We start from the raw sequence: 13538 nt of genomic DNA on the forward strand, positions 1-13538 counted from the left end.
TTGCATCATATGCATTGCATCATCGTGTTTTCAAAACTTGCATCCGTCCGGGTTCCCTAGTTCTCTCTGTTGTCCGTTTCGAGTCCAGACACACTTGCACGCGCCCGCGGCATGTCTGAAATAGTATTTTATAAGTGGCCAGAAAATGTTCTCGAAATGGGATGAGAGTTGACGTGTGGTCTTATTCTAGTGTAGATAGACCGCTTGTCAAGTTTCATCGCATTTGGAGTTCGTTTGACGCCCCAACGATTAACTATAGCGGCAGTATAGCCGGTCTCTTCGTCGGACGTTTTCGGTCTCCGGAAACAGTCGCCGGGTCTCTCTCTTCTCTTCTCTCAGCCCAAGGCCTTCTGCACAGTCCATTACCTACCGCCAGGCCCAACCTAACCTCTCTCGTCAGCCCGCGGCCCTCCTCGCGCGCGCGTCCGAAAAGTTGTCCCGGACCCGACCCGAGCAGTTGCCACCGTTGTGTCCGGATCATCCCCAAACATCTACAAAATGTCTCCGTTTTGTTAATTGGGCTTCCTAACATAAGCTTTCGTGACCGTCCGATTACGATCGAAGGGACCTGATAGCCCCTATTTTAACCCACCTGCTATTTATACACAGATGAAACCCTAGAAATTACGGATCCTGTCCCATCCTTCCATCCATCCAATCCATCCCAGCCGCTACTCTTCTTGTTTTCAGCGCCCAACCAACCACCAAGCCGATCCAATCCATCCCCTCCTTCTGATTCAACTAGCTCCTCCCGATCCACCAACCAACCCAGCCTCCACCGTACCTTGCCTCGATCCAGATGCACCAAAGCCACAGCGTCCCACACCAACAGCCTCGTGCGCCCGAGGCCTCGCCTCTTCCCGATCTCGCCTGAGGTCAGGGAGACGAGCTCCTCCCCAGGCAAGCCCCTCGACCCCTGCCGTCCATCGTGCCGCTGGCAACCAGCTCCCTGGAGTAGAGCTCCGCCTCACCACTGTTTTGCACCCATTCCAGCAGAGGAACGGACAGATCTGTCTTCCCCGCATCCGTCCTCTGCCTCTCCGCCTCACCGGAGTCCAGCACATCGCCGGCTGTGCCACCGCAGGACCTCCTCGACCCTCCTTCTCCTGCCCGAGCTCGTGGAGGCCCGTCTCCTTGCAGCGCCCTTCGCGGCCTAGTTCGTCCGCACCTTGCCCGCCAGACTCCCTCGCCGTCCTCCCGTCGGAGAGCACCACCAGCAGCGCCGCGAGGCCTCTGCTCCCTTCCCTTTATCTTTCCTTCTTGAACCTCTCCCTCTCCTGTCGCTCAGCTCTCTCTCTCTCTCTCTCTCCTTTTTTGTTCTTTTTCATGGACAGGGGATCAAGCCGCCACCACTATGGTCTTCCTCCGCCATGGGACACCGGCGCCCGACCTTCTTGTCACCCGCGCGCCTACAGGTCCCCTGCCTCGTCGCCCCAGCATGGATCCAGCCGTCCCCGCGCTGCAGCCCCATCGCGCCGCGCCTGTCCAGCCTCTGCTTCGAGCAGAGGAGGACGATGAACTCTTTTAGTGCTAGTTGACTTCGTCGCCCCGCGCGTGGGCACAAGGCCGCCAAGGCCCAGCTCTAGCTCTACTTTGCTTCGGCCCATTAGCCCAACGTGAGTAGACACCATTTTCCCCCGCCAGTGCGCTGCATACTATCCTGTGCCCAGTAGAACCGGCCCAGTATCTTTTTTTAGGCTCTGTGAATTTAGCTAATTTCCAGGGGATTGCAGTTTTACAGAAAACCCCCTTAGTTTCATGCATTTAATAACTTCACAACCGTGCCTCGGTCCTAAATAAATTATATATGAAAGTTTATTAGAATTTTGTCTATTTTAATATTATTCTACTTTCTCCCATGTTTAAAATGATTTTTGTTTAAATTTGCTCCTATGGCATGCTAAAATGATTTATTTCATAACTAAATAACTGTAACTCGGAATTTAATAAACTTTATATGTAAATGGGGTAGAATTTTGCCTAGTTTAACATGGTGGCATCACTTTGAATATTTAACAACTCTAAAATTGTGTTTAGGGCAGAACAGTACCAAACCTTAAAATATGCATATGGGGTTTTACCGGAATTGTTGTCCTTTGTTTCCGGCCTCATTTAAACTTGCCTAGATAGGTAGTTTTCATTTGCTTCACCCCTTGCCATGTTAATCAACATTTAATATTGTTGGGTACATAAACGAGATCGAACTAAATAACCTGAATGTGGTGTTTGTCAATATGCATCCCGATGCATATTGAGCTCCACTTAATTTGTAGGATTGCTTGTGGACTTTGCCATGCCATGCTTCATTAAACAGGACATGAATCATACTCGATTGTGCATCATGCCATGATTATGTGATGGTTGTTTACTTTGTTGTTTGTTTCTTTCCGGGTTACTTCTCGCGTTAGCTTCGGTTTCGTTCTGGAGTTGTGAGGATCCGGTCATCTACGCCTGTTTGTCTTCTTCATGGACTCGTTCTTCTTCCTTGCGGGATTTCAGGCAAGATGATCATACCCTCGAAATCACTTCTATCTTTGCTTGCTAGTTTCCCGCTCTTTTGCTATGCCTATGCTGCGATACCTACCACTTGCTTATCATGACTCCCATATTGTTAAGCCAACACTCTGACTCACCTTGTCCTAGCAAACCGTTGTTTGGCTATGTTACCGCTTTGCTCAGCCCCTCTTATAGCGTTGTTAGTTGCAGGTGAAGATTGAAGTTTGTTCCTTATTGGAACATGGAGTTCGTTCCTTGTTGGAACATTGGTTACTTTTTGGGATATAACAATATATCTTATTTAATTAATGCATCTATATACTTGGTAAAGGGTGGAAGGCTGGCCTTATGCCTAGTGTTTTGTTCCACTCTTGCCGCCCTAGTTTCTATCATATCGGTGTTATGTTCCCGGATTTTGCGTTCCTTACGTGGTTGGGTAATAATGGGAACCCCTTGACAGTTCGCCTTGAATAAAACTCTTCCAGCAATGCCCAACATTGGTTTTACCATTCGCCACCTAGCCTTTTCTTTTCCCTTGGGAGTCACGCTCCTGAGGGTCATCATTATTTTACCCCCCCCGGGCCAGTGCTCCTCTGAGTGTTGGTCCAAACTGAGCCACTTGCAGCGCCACCTCGAGGAAACTCGAGGGCTGGTTTTAGTTGTACGTAGTGCTCATCTGAGTGTGTCCTGAGAATGAGATATGTGCAGCTCCTATCGGGATTTGTCGGCACATTCGGGCGGTGTTGCTGGATTTGTTTTATCATTGTCGAAATGTCTTGTAACCGGGATTCCGAGTCTGATCGGGTCTTCCCGCTAGAAGGAATATCCTTGGTTGACCGTGAGAGCATGTGATGGGCTAAGTTGGGACACCCCTGCAGGGATTTGAACTTTCAAAAGCCGTGCCCGCGGTTAAGGGCAGATGGGAATTTGTTAACGTCCGGTTGTAGAAAACCTGAAGTTGACCTTAATTAAAGTGCATCAACCGCGTGTGTAACCGTGATGGTCTCTTTCTGGCGGAGTCTGGGAAGTGAACACGGTGTTGGAGTTATGCTTGATGTAGGTTGTTTTAGGATCACTTCTTGATCATAGATTTCTCGAACATGCTTTGCCTTCTCTTCTCGCTCTCTTTTGCGTATGTTAGCCACCATATATGCTAGTCGCTTGCTGTAGCTCCACATCATACCTTTACCTTACCCATAAGCTTAAATAGTCTTGATCTCGAGGGTGTGAGATTGCTGAGTCCCCATGACTCACAGAACCAGTTTTGCAGGTGCCGATGATACCGTGCAGATGACACAACCAAGCTCAAGGAGGAGCTCGATGAAGATGTCGTTCTTTGTGTTGTTCCGTTTCCAGTTGATCAGTAGTGGAGCCCAGTCGGGATGATCGGGGATTTGTGTAGCATTTGGGGTAGTCTTCTTTTATTTTGGGTTCCGTAGACGGACCTTGATTGTATCTGGTTGATGTAATGCTTTAATTCATGTATTGTGTGAAGTGGCGATTGTAAGCCAACTATGTTTTCTTTTCCCTTATGTATTACATGGGTTGTGTGAAGATTACCTCACTTGCGACATTGCTTTCAATGCGGTTATGCCTCTAAGTCGTGCTTCGACACGTGGGAGATATAGCCGCATCGAGGGCATTACAGTGGTGGCATGCACATCTTCGTGAAGACTCTGTCACTGCACCAGCACAGCAGCCAGCCAGCCAGCGTCGTGCTGCATGCCTCGTCAGCCTAGACGCACATCGAAGCGAGGCGAGGTGGCGACGGATGGGACGGGCCTCTTCGCCGTTCCCGATAAAGCAAGAGGACACATAGGCGGCACATCAAATGCGTTTGTCCTAGGATGTCAGGAGATAAACTTGTACACTGTTTATCCTTTCCACCTCCTGTGTGCCACTGTGGCAACTCCTTGACGTATAAAAGGAGGCCCGAGGCATACTAAGGAGGGATTCAGACTTTTTGGGCTAGGCACAAATCACTAGTTGAAGAACAGCAAATATACACCAAAGTAGGACTAGGGTATTACGCACGGTTTGCGGCCCGAACCTGGATAAAATTCCCCTGCGTTGATCTTCTAGACCCGCTCTTTGCACAGCCCCGCACCCCCGCCAACCGTAGAAGGGATTCCCTGTGATCCCATAGGTGTTGTTTTCCCCGACATCTTTGGCAAGCCAGGTAGGGGAGCGCAAGCTGTGAAAATCCAGTTTGGAAGTTAGCGCATCGACTTCATCATCACCATGGCCCGCAAGAAGAAGGGGATCACAACGATCGGGTTGTCCGGACTCGACCCGTCGCACCAGCATGGGTGGGTGACGGGGTGGCCACGGATGGTGCCGGAGGCGTGGCCCGCGAGCATCCATGACACTCTGGCAATCGGAGCCAGGTGAGCAGCGCCGTTCGGGTCCAAAACGATGGGCCACACACCACTGGGCCCGGGGGCGGGGCTGTGCCGCCCACGGGCGGCGCCGCGACTTCCCGGATGCCCCAGCCAGCATCCACGCTGCGACCTTCCCAGGCCATGCGCGATGAGCAACACCGCGATGTCGGTGCCCCCGGCGCCACCGCGAGAAGAGCTCTTTGCATCATTCTCAGGATGCACCGGGCCGGCGTGTGCACCCGGACGCTGGCGGAAGCGGTGCGCGACCGTGATAGAGCCCCTTCTAACGTGGTTAGATGTCGGAGCGCGTCATGGTCCATGCAACTTTCGCCACCACCCATGCCAGCGGAAGCGCTGGCACGCGTGCAACTGCTCCACTACTTTCCTCCTGCCACGGAAAAGCTTGACGTGTGGAGAGCCACCATTCGGAGCATCATTAGCTTCGCCAATAAAGATTAACCGCGACCGGTGGGACCCTCCTGCTCCATCGAGCCGGCGCACGCCAGTGGTGGGAGGACCGTGGTTGCTGTGACCATGGTGCACTCTCCTCCCCCACGCCAGTGATAGCAGCCACCGGCTTGTCGGGCCGACGCCTGTGACAACGGTTCCACAACGTCGTCTGACCCGCGAACCCACTGCGACCAATGACGAGTTCTTCGAGAGCGAGCTCAGGAAGACGCTTGGACAACCATCGAGCAACGGCGGGAAGCGCGCCGTCAGTCAGATCGGCGTCTGGGGCCCACTATGGGCCACCCAGCGCTGGGGGGCTCCCGTGACCTGCCTTACGAGGTGGGTTGTCTGGCCTTTACCCGAGAGCTGCGGCAGTTCCAGTGGCCCTCCCACCACACATTCAAGCCTGATGTTGGGGAAAAGTACAACGGCAAGACTCACCCGCTGGAGTTCCTCAGCATCTACACCATCGTGATGCAAGCCGCCGGGGCTCGCAATGACAAGGTCCTCGCTAACTACCTTCCATTGGCACTTGAGCCCAACATCATGTCATGGTTGATGCACCTACCAATGGATTCCATCTCTTCTTGTTCGGATCTGTGCCACAAGTTTGTTGGCGCCTTTACCGGAGGCCACCAAGTTCCTGGCCAGGCAAGTGATTTGCATGTCATCCCCCAGAAGGACGGTGAGACCCTGCGCAAATACATACAAAGGTTCAGCCGTGTACAGTACACCATCCCAGATGTTCACCCCACTGCTGTCATCAGTGCATTCCATCAGAATGTACGCAACCGCAAGATGCATGAAGAGCTGGTGATGAACAAGGTTAAGGATGTAGCCGAACTTTATGTTCTGGCTGATAGATGTGCTCAGGCTGAGGAAGGAAGGAAGTACCCTGGCAAGGACGCCAGCACGGAAACTGACTCCATAGACGAAGATGTCGTTGCCCCGATGAAGAAGGGCCGACGCCACAACAAGAAGCATAAGGGCAAGACCGTGCTTGCCGTTGAGGGATTCGGTGACCTCGGTGCTGCCAAGAAGTCCAAGGTAGACGACCCCGTCAAGGATGTTGCCGGGTGCGACGCCTGCCGGGCATTGGTGGCTGCTGACAAGCCAGGAGGCTCCGACAAGCAGTACTAAAAGATCCACTTCACCAAGGGCCATGACCTCCAGAACTGCCGACAGGTTGAGCTGCTTGGAGAAAAGCAGAAAGCTGGATATGAAAGGCGGGACAAGGAGAAGGGTCAGGATGGAGCTGAGGGATCCGACAAGAAGCGTGGTGGCCAAGGAGGTCGCCGCGGCAAAAATAATCATCAAGAGAGGCCCGCTCGGGGCTGTGATAAGGAGGAAGTTGATGATCACTGTGAGGACTACGAGTCTGGCGAGCACGTGTTCCAGAAAGCTACGGAGGCCATGTGCGTCGACGGTGGTGCCTCACTGCCAACTGAGGTAGTGGGGGCGTGAGATCACTCCGGCAGAGCCATCATTCGATGCCCAGAAACCACTGAACTGGTCCGGCACACCTATCATTTTTGACACCGAGGACAAACCTGATCGCACAACTGTGGTCGGGTGTTTGCCATTGTTGGTTTCACCAACAATACGCAACCTCAGGGTAACAAAAGTGCTAGTTGATGGTGGGGCCAGACTGAACTTGATCTCGCTTGCCGTGATTAAGAGGCTACATATCCCCGATGGGGATCTCGAGGAGACGGGCACATTTCAAGGGGTCAACCCAGGGAGGAGTCAGCCGAAAGGTAAAATCACATTGCCCGTTACATTCGTGGGCGAGCTGAACAATCGGACGGAGAAAGTCGTTTTTTATGTCGCCTGGATCCCCTTGCGCTACAATGGGATCCTTGGCCGTGTAGCGCTGGCCAAGTTCATGGCAGCGTAACATTAAGCCTACAACACGTTGAAGATGCCGGGGCCGGTGACCATCATCACCATCCCCTCCGACAAGAAAGACACACTCATCTGCGCCGACCAACTCTACTGGGAGGCAGTTGCAGCAACTGCCGCCAAGATACTTGCTCCAGCCGCTGAAGCCCCGAGAGGGAAGAAGACCGGGAAGACCTTCGCCTCTCCCGGCAAGGCTCCTTCTGTCGGCATCCTGGGAATAGGGGTCCCCAGACTTGCCTGCCTGCGGTGGCTCCACCAGCGGCCCTGTACGGCCCATCTTCACCAGCAAACACTCAAGACCCTCGCGAGGCGGACAACGCAATACCTCCTCGGGGGCGGCCTCACTAGGCTGGCTTACGAGGGGCGGAGATATCAAGGCAAGGGGCACCTCGCGAGGTTCCTGTGACGCAAGCCATGACGACCAAGGCCAGGCGGGCGCCAGCGCGCAGTGTCCTCTTTTCCTCTTTGGTGCTAAAGAGGCAAGCGCAGGCGCGGAGTCTCGAGGCATCAAGCAAAGGTTTCGATATCGGTGCAACAAGACCAAGACCAGCAGGACGGCAGGACGGAGGTCACCGTGGAGCCCAGGACGGTGTCATGACTAGAGCCTTTGGCAGGCGAAGACCATCTTTTGTCAGGATAGCTTGTACTAGTTGTCCCCCTTCAAATTGACCGTTGTGGGATCCCTTCCTGCCTAATATTTGGGGAGAGGACCCGGGCCACTATAAATAGGACTAGCCAACACCTTAGAAGGGGGGACGATCCTCTACCGCATCAACTAACCAAGCACAAGAACACCTCTCCTCAGGAGGTTGTTCTTCCCTTGTAACTATTCATCCTCAGCCCCAGAGGCAATCCACCACACCACACTTGAGTTGGGTATTACACCACATCGGTGGCAAGAACTAGTATAAATCTTGTGTCCCTTTGCTTTGTGAGTTTGACGCGCTAAGCCTCGAGATTGCGGTGAGGGTGTGAGCTAGAGGGAGGAGAGATCTTCGTGCGCACCCCAGTGTTCGAACCTCAAGGATTTTGACAGAACCCGAAATCCGACATTTGGCGCACCATGGTAGGGGTGCACCGAAGCTCCGCCTCTCCGCTTGCTTCATCTAGCTTCATGGCGAACGCCACCCCTCCAGTTAGGCCAATGTATGCCTACAGATGCGCCGCGGGCGTCCAGTCCTTCACCCACACCTTGCGGCAGGTGCGGTGGCCGCACAAGTTCAAGCCAGAGATGCCACCCTACTATGATGGCGCGGCAGATCCGACGGCCTTCCTGCAGGCGTATGAGAAGGCCGTCCTCGAAGCCGGAAGCGACGACCAGGTCATGGCCAACTGGTTCCCCTAGCCCTGGCCAGCGCGCCACGTGCCTGGCTGCTCAGCTTGCTAGGATCTTCGGTGACCTCCTGGGAGGAGCTGCGTTGTCTCTTCCTCGGACGCTTCGTGGCACCGGCGCCCCTCGCCATCGCATCCCTCCTCGGCGGCTCGGAAGCACCACCCTCGGACGGTCACACCAATCTGTTCTTTCACCAGATTGGCTCTGCCTCCGCACGCCAAGGAGCTCCCCCGGGTTGGGCGGCGCCCAAGGCCGACCTTACCTTCGACACGGGGGATCAGCCCGCCACTACCGTCGGCTCGGGCGTGCTCCCAATGATGTGCACGCCCACCATCTGCAGCATAGCTATCACCAAGACCCTCATCGATGGTGGCGCCGGTCTCAACATGCTCTATGTTGAGGCTTTCAGCCTTCTTCATGTACCACTCCAATGGCTGCGACCCAGCAAGCCCTTCTCCGAGGTCGGTGGTGGCTCCACCAGCCCCTTTGTGCAAATCCGCCTCCCTGTGACCTTCGGCACCCGTGACAACTACCGCACCGAGCTGATCGACTTCGACATCGCCCACATCGGCCTCCCGTACAACGCCATCCTCGGATACCCGGCGCTGGCTCAATTCATGGTGGCCAGCCATCCGGCCTACAATCTCATGAAGATGCCCGGGAGCAAGGACGTCCTCACCATAATTGGAGATACCATGGAGGCTCTAGCGGCGCTCAAGTACGCCCTCAAAACCACCGCGGTGGCACAACCGGCCAACAAGGCCACCCCAGGGGCTAAGGAGGCCGCACTAGCAAAGAAGAAGCAATTGTTCACTCAAGATCAGGCCGAAACCAAGCAGGTGCCGGTCAAGGAAGATGGGTCCTCAGGAGCCACCTTCACCATAGGCGCCAACCTCAACCCAAATCAAGAGGAGGCATTAGTGAGGTTCCTATGCGCGAACAAGGACATATTCGCCTAGGAACCCAAGCAGCTAGAGGGGGTTCCAAGAGGGGTGATCGAGCATCACTTGAGGGTGTGCCCCAATGTGCGCCCCGTAAAGCAGAAGGCATGGCGACAATCCACGGAGAAGCAGTCTTTCATCGTCCAGGAAACCCGCAAGCTGGAGGCGACGGGTGTCATTCGCGAGGTACGGTACCCCGAGTGGCTAGCGAACCCCGTCATCGTACCGAAGAAAGGGGGGAAGGAGCGCATGTGTGTTGACTTCACCAACCTTAACAAGGCTTGTCCCCAAGACCCGTTCCCGCTGTTGTGCATTGATTAGATTGTCGACTCCACCACCGAATGCGACCTGCTGTGCTTCCTGGACGCGTTTTCAGGTTATCACCAGATCAAGATGGCAGTGGAAGATGTGAAGAAGATGGCCTTCCTGACCCCATGTGGGGTGTACCGCTACACTTGCATGCCGTTCGGGCTGCGCAACACAGGCGCGACCTTCTAATGGCTGATGCACATCGCCTTGGGTCAGCAGCTTGGGAGGAACGCTGAAGCCTACGTCGACGTCATTGTGGTAAAATCTTGGAAGGTAAGAACTTTGATTCAGGACCTCGAGGAGACCTTCGCGAGCCTGCGCCAGGTGGACTTGCAGCTCAACCTGGAGAAATGCATGTTTAGTGTCCCTTCCGGCAAGCTCGTTGATAACCCACAAGTATAGGGGATCGCAACAGTTTTCGATGAGTAAGAGTGTCGAACCCAACGAGGAGGTAAAGGCAGAACAAATATTCCCTCAAGTTCTATCGACCACCGATACAACTCTACACACGCTTGATGTTTGCTTTACCTAGGACAAGTATGAAACAAGAAGTACTTTGTAGGTGTTTTTGGATAGGTTTGCAAGATAATAAAGATTACATAAATAAAAAGTAGGGGCTGTTTAGGTAAAGACACAACTAAGTTAGTTTTAGTAAAGAGCTTTTTGTTATGAGAAAGTTATTTGTCCCTAGGCAATCGATAACTAGACCGGTAATCATTATTGCAATTTTATTTGAGGGAGAGGCATAAGCTAACATACTTTCTCTACTTGGATCATATGCACTTATGATTGGAACTCTAGCAAGCATCCGCAGCTACTAAAGATCATTAAGGTAAAACCCAACCATAGCATTAAAGCATCAAGTCATCTTTATCACATACGCAACAACCCCCTTACTCGGGTTTGTGTTTCAGTCACTCACGCAACCCACTATAAGCGAATCATGAACGTATTGCAACACCCTAAAGCAGGGATCCCTCAAGTTTGCGTGACACAGAGAGCACCATAGGATAGCACCAATAATAAAACATGCAACCCAAACCAATCTTGATCATCAAATAGCCCATAGGACAAAACAGATCTACTCAAACATCATAGGATAGCCATACATCATTGGGAAATAATATATAGCGTTGAGCACCATGTTTAAGTAGAGATTATAGCTGGTAAGATAGAGGTTACACTGCTGCATAGAGGGGGAAGAGTTGGTGATGATGGCGGTGATGTTGTTGGTGAAGATTGCGGGGATGATGATGGCCCCCGGTGGCACTCTGGTGCCACCGGATGCGAGGGGGAGAGAGGCCCCCTCCTTCTTCTTCTTCCTTGACCTCCTCCATAGATGGGAGAAGGATTTCCCCTCTGGTCCTTGGTCTCCATGGCATGGGAGGGGCGAGAACCCGTCCGAGATTGGATCTGTCTCTCTCTGTTTCTGCGTTCTCAGATTCTACCCCTTCACCGTTTTACATATTCCCGGAGATCCGTCACTCTGATTGGGCTAAAATTTTAACATGATCTCTATCCGGATATTAGCTTTCTTGCGGCGTAAGAAGGGCATCAACCGCCTTACGGGGTGGCCACGAGGGTCAGGGGCGTGCCTGCCCCCCTGCCTCATGGCCCCCTCGGGCATCATCTCGCGTGGATTTTTCTTCCCAAAAATCATATATATTCCAAAAAAAATCTCCTTCAGTTTTTATCCCATTTGGACTCCATTTGATGTGGATATTCTGCGAAACAAAAAACATGCAACAAACAGGAACTGGCACTGGGCACTGGATCAATATGTTAGTCCCAAAAATAGTATAAAAATTTGCCAAAAGTATATGAAAGTTGAATAATATTGGCATGGAATAATCAAAAATTATAGATACGACGGAGATGTATCAGCATCCCCAAGCTTAATTCCTGCTCGTCCTCGAGTAGGTAAATGATAAAAAGATAATTTTTGATGTGGAATGCTACCTAGCATAATCTTGATCACATATCTAATCATGGCATGAATATTAAGACACGAGTGATTCAAAGCAATATTCTATCTTTTGACGTAAAAAACAATAATACTTCAAGCCCACTAATAAAGCAATCATGTCTTTTCAAAGTAACATGGCCAAAGAAAGTTATCCCTAAAAAATCATATAGTCTGGCTATGCTCCATCTTCACCACACAAAATATTCACATCATGCACAACCCTGATGACAAGCCAAGTAATTGTTTCATACTTTTGGCATTCTCAAATCTTTTCAACTTTCATGCAATACATGAGCGTGAGCCATGGACATAGCACTATAGGTGGAATAGAATGGTGGTTGTGGAAAAGACAAAAAGGAGAAGATAGTCTCACATCAACTAGGCGTATCAACGGGCTATGGAGATGCCCATCAATAGATATCAATGTGAGTGAGTAGGGATTGCCATGCAACGGATGCACCAGAGCTATAAGTGTATGAAAGCTCAAACTGAAACTAAGTGGGTGTGCATCCAACTTGCTTGCTCATGAATACCTAGGGCGTTTGAGGAATCCCGTCATCGGAATATACAAGCCAAGTTCTATAATAAAAATTCCCACTAGTATATGAAAGTGATAACTCAAGAGACTCTCTATATGAAGAACATGTTGCTACTTTGAAGCACAAGTGTGGTAAAAGGATAGTAACATTGCCCCTTCTCTCTTTTTCTCTCATAATTTTTTTGGTGGGCTTCTTTGGCCTCTTTTTATTTGGGCTTCTTTGGCCTCTTTTATTTATTTTTAAAGTCCGGAGACTCATCCCAACTTGTGAGGGAATCATAGCTTCCATCATCCTTTCCTCACATGGGACAATGCTCTAATAATGATGATCATCACACTTTTATTTACTTACAACTCGATATTACAACTCGATACTAGAACAAAAATATGACTCTATATGAATGCCTCCGGCGGTGTACCGGGATGTACAATGATCTAGCGTAGCGATGACATAAAAAAACGGACAAGCCATGAAAACATCATGCTAGCTATCTTACAATTATGCAAAGCAACATGACAATGAATGCTCAAGTCATGTATATGATGATGATGGAAGTTGCATGGCAATATATCTCGGAATGGCTATGGAAATGCCATGATAGGTAGGTATGGTGGATGTTTTGAGGAAGGTATATGGTGGGTTTATGGTACCGGCGAAAGTTGCGCGATACTAGAGAGGCTAGCAATGATGGAAGGGTGAGAGTGCGTATAATCCATGGACTCAACATTAGTCATAAAGAACTCACATACTTATTGCAAAAGTTTATTAGCCCTTGAAGCAAAGTACTACTACACATGCCCCTAGGGGGATAGATTGGTAGGAAAAGACCATCGCTCGTCCCCGACCGCCACTCATAAGGAAGACAATCAATAAATACCTCATGCTCCGACTTCGTTACATAACGGTTCACCATACGTGCATGCTACGGGAATCACAAACCTCAACACAAGTATTTCTACTAGTCCACAACTACCCACTAGCATGACTCTAATATCACCATCTTTATCTCGCAAAACTATTGCAAGGAATCAAACATATCATATTTGGTGATCTACAAGTTTTATGTAGGATTTTATGACTAACCGTGTGAATGACCAATTCCTGTCATCTCTCTAAATAGATATAAGTGAAGCAAGAGAGTTCAATTATTTCTACAAAAGATATGCCCACGCTCTAACAAATCTAAGTGAAGAAAAAGAGCATTCTACAAATGGCGGTTTT

This window comes from Triticum urartu, chromosome 2, assembly GCF_003073215.2.
Source record: "Triticum urartu cultivar G1812 chromosome 2, Tu2.1, whole genome shotgun sequence".
Lineage (NCBI taxonomy): Eukaryota > Viridiplantae > Streptophyta > Magnoliopsida > Poales > Poaceae > Triticum > Triticum urartu.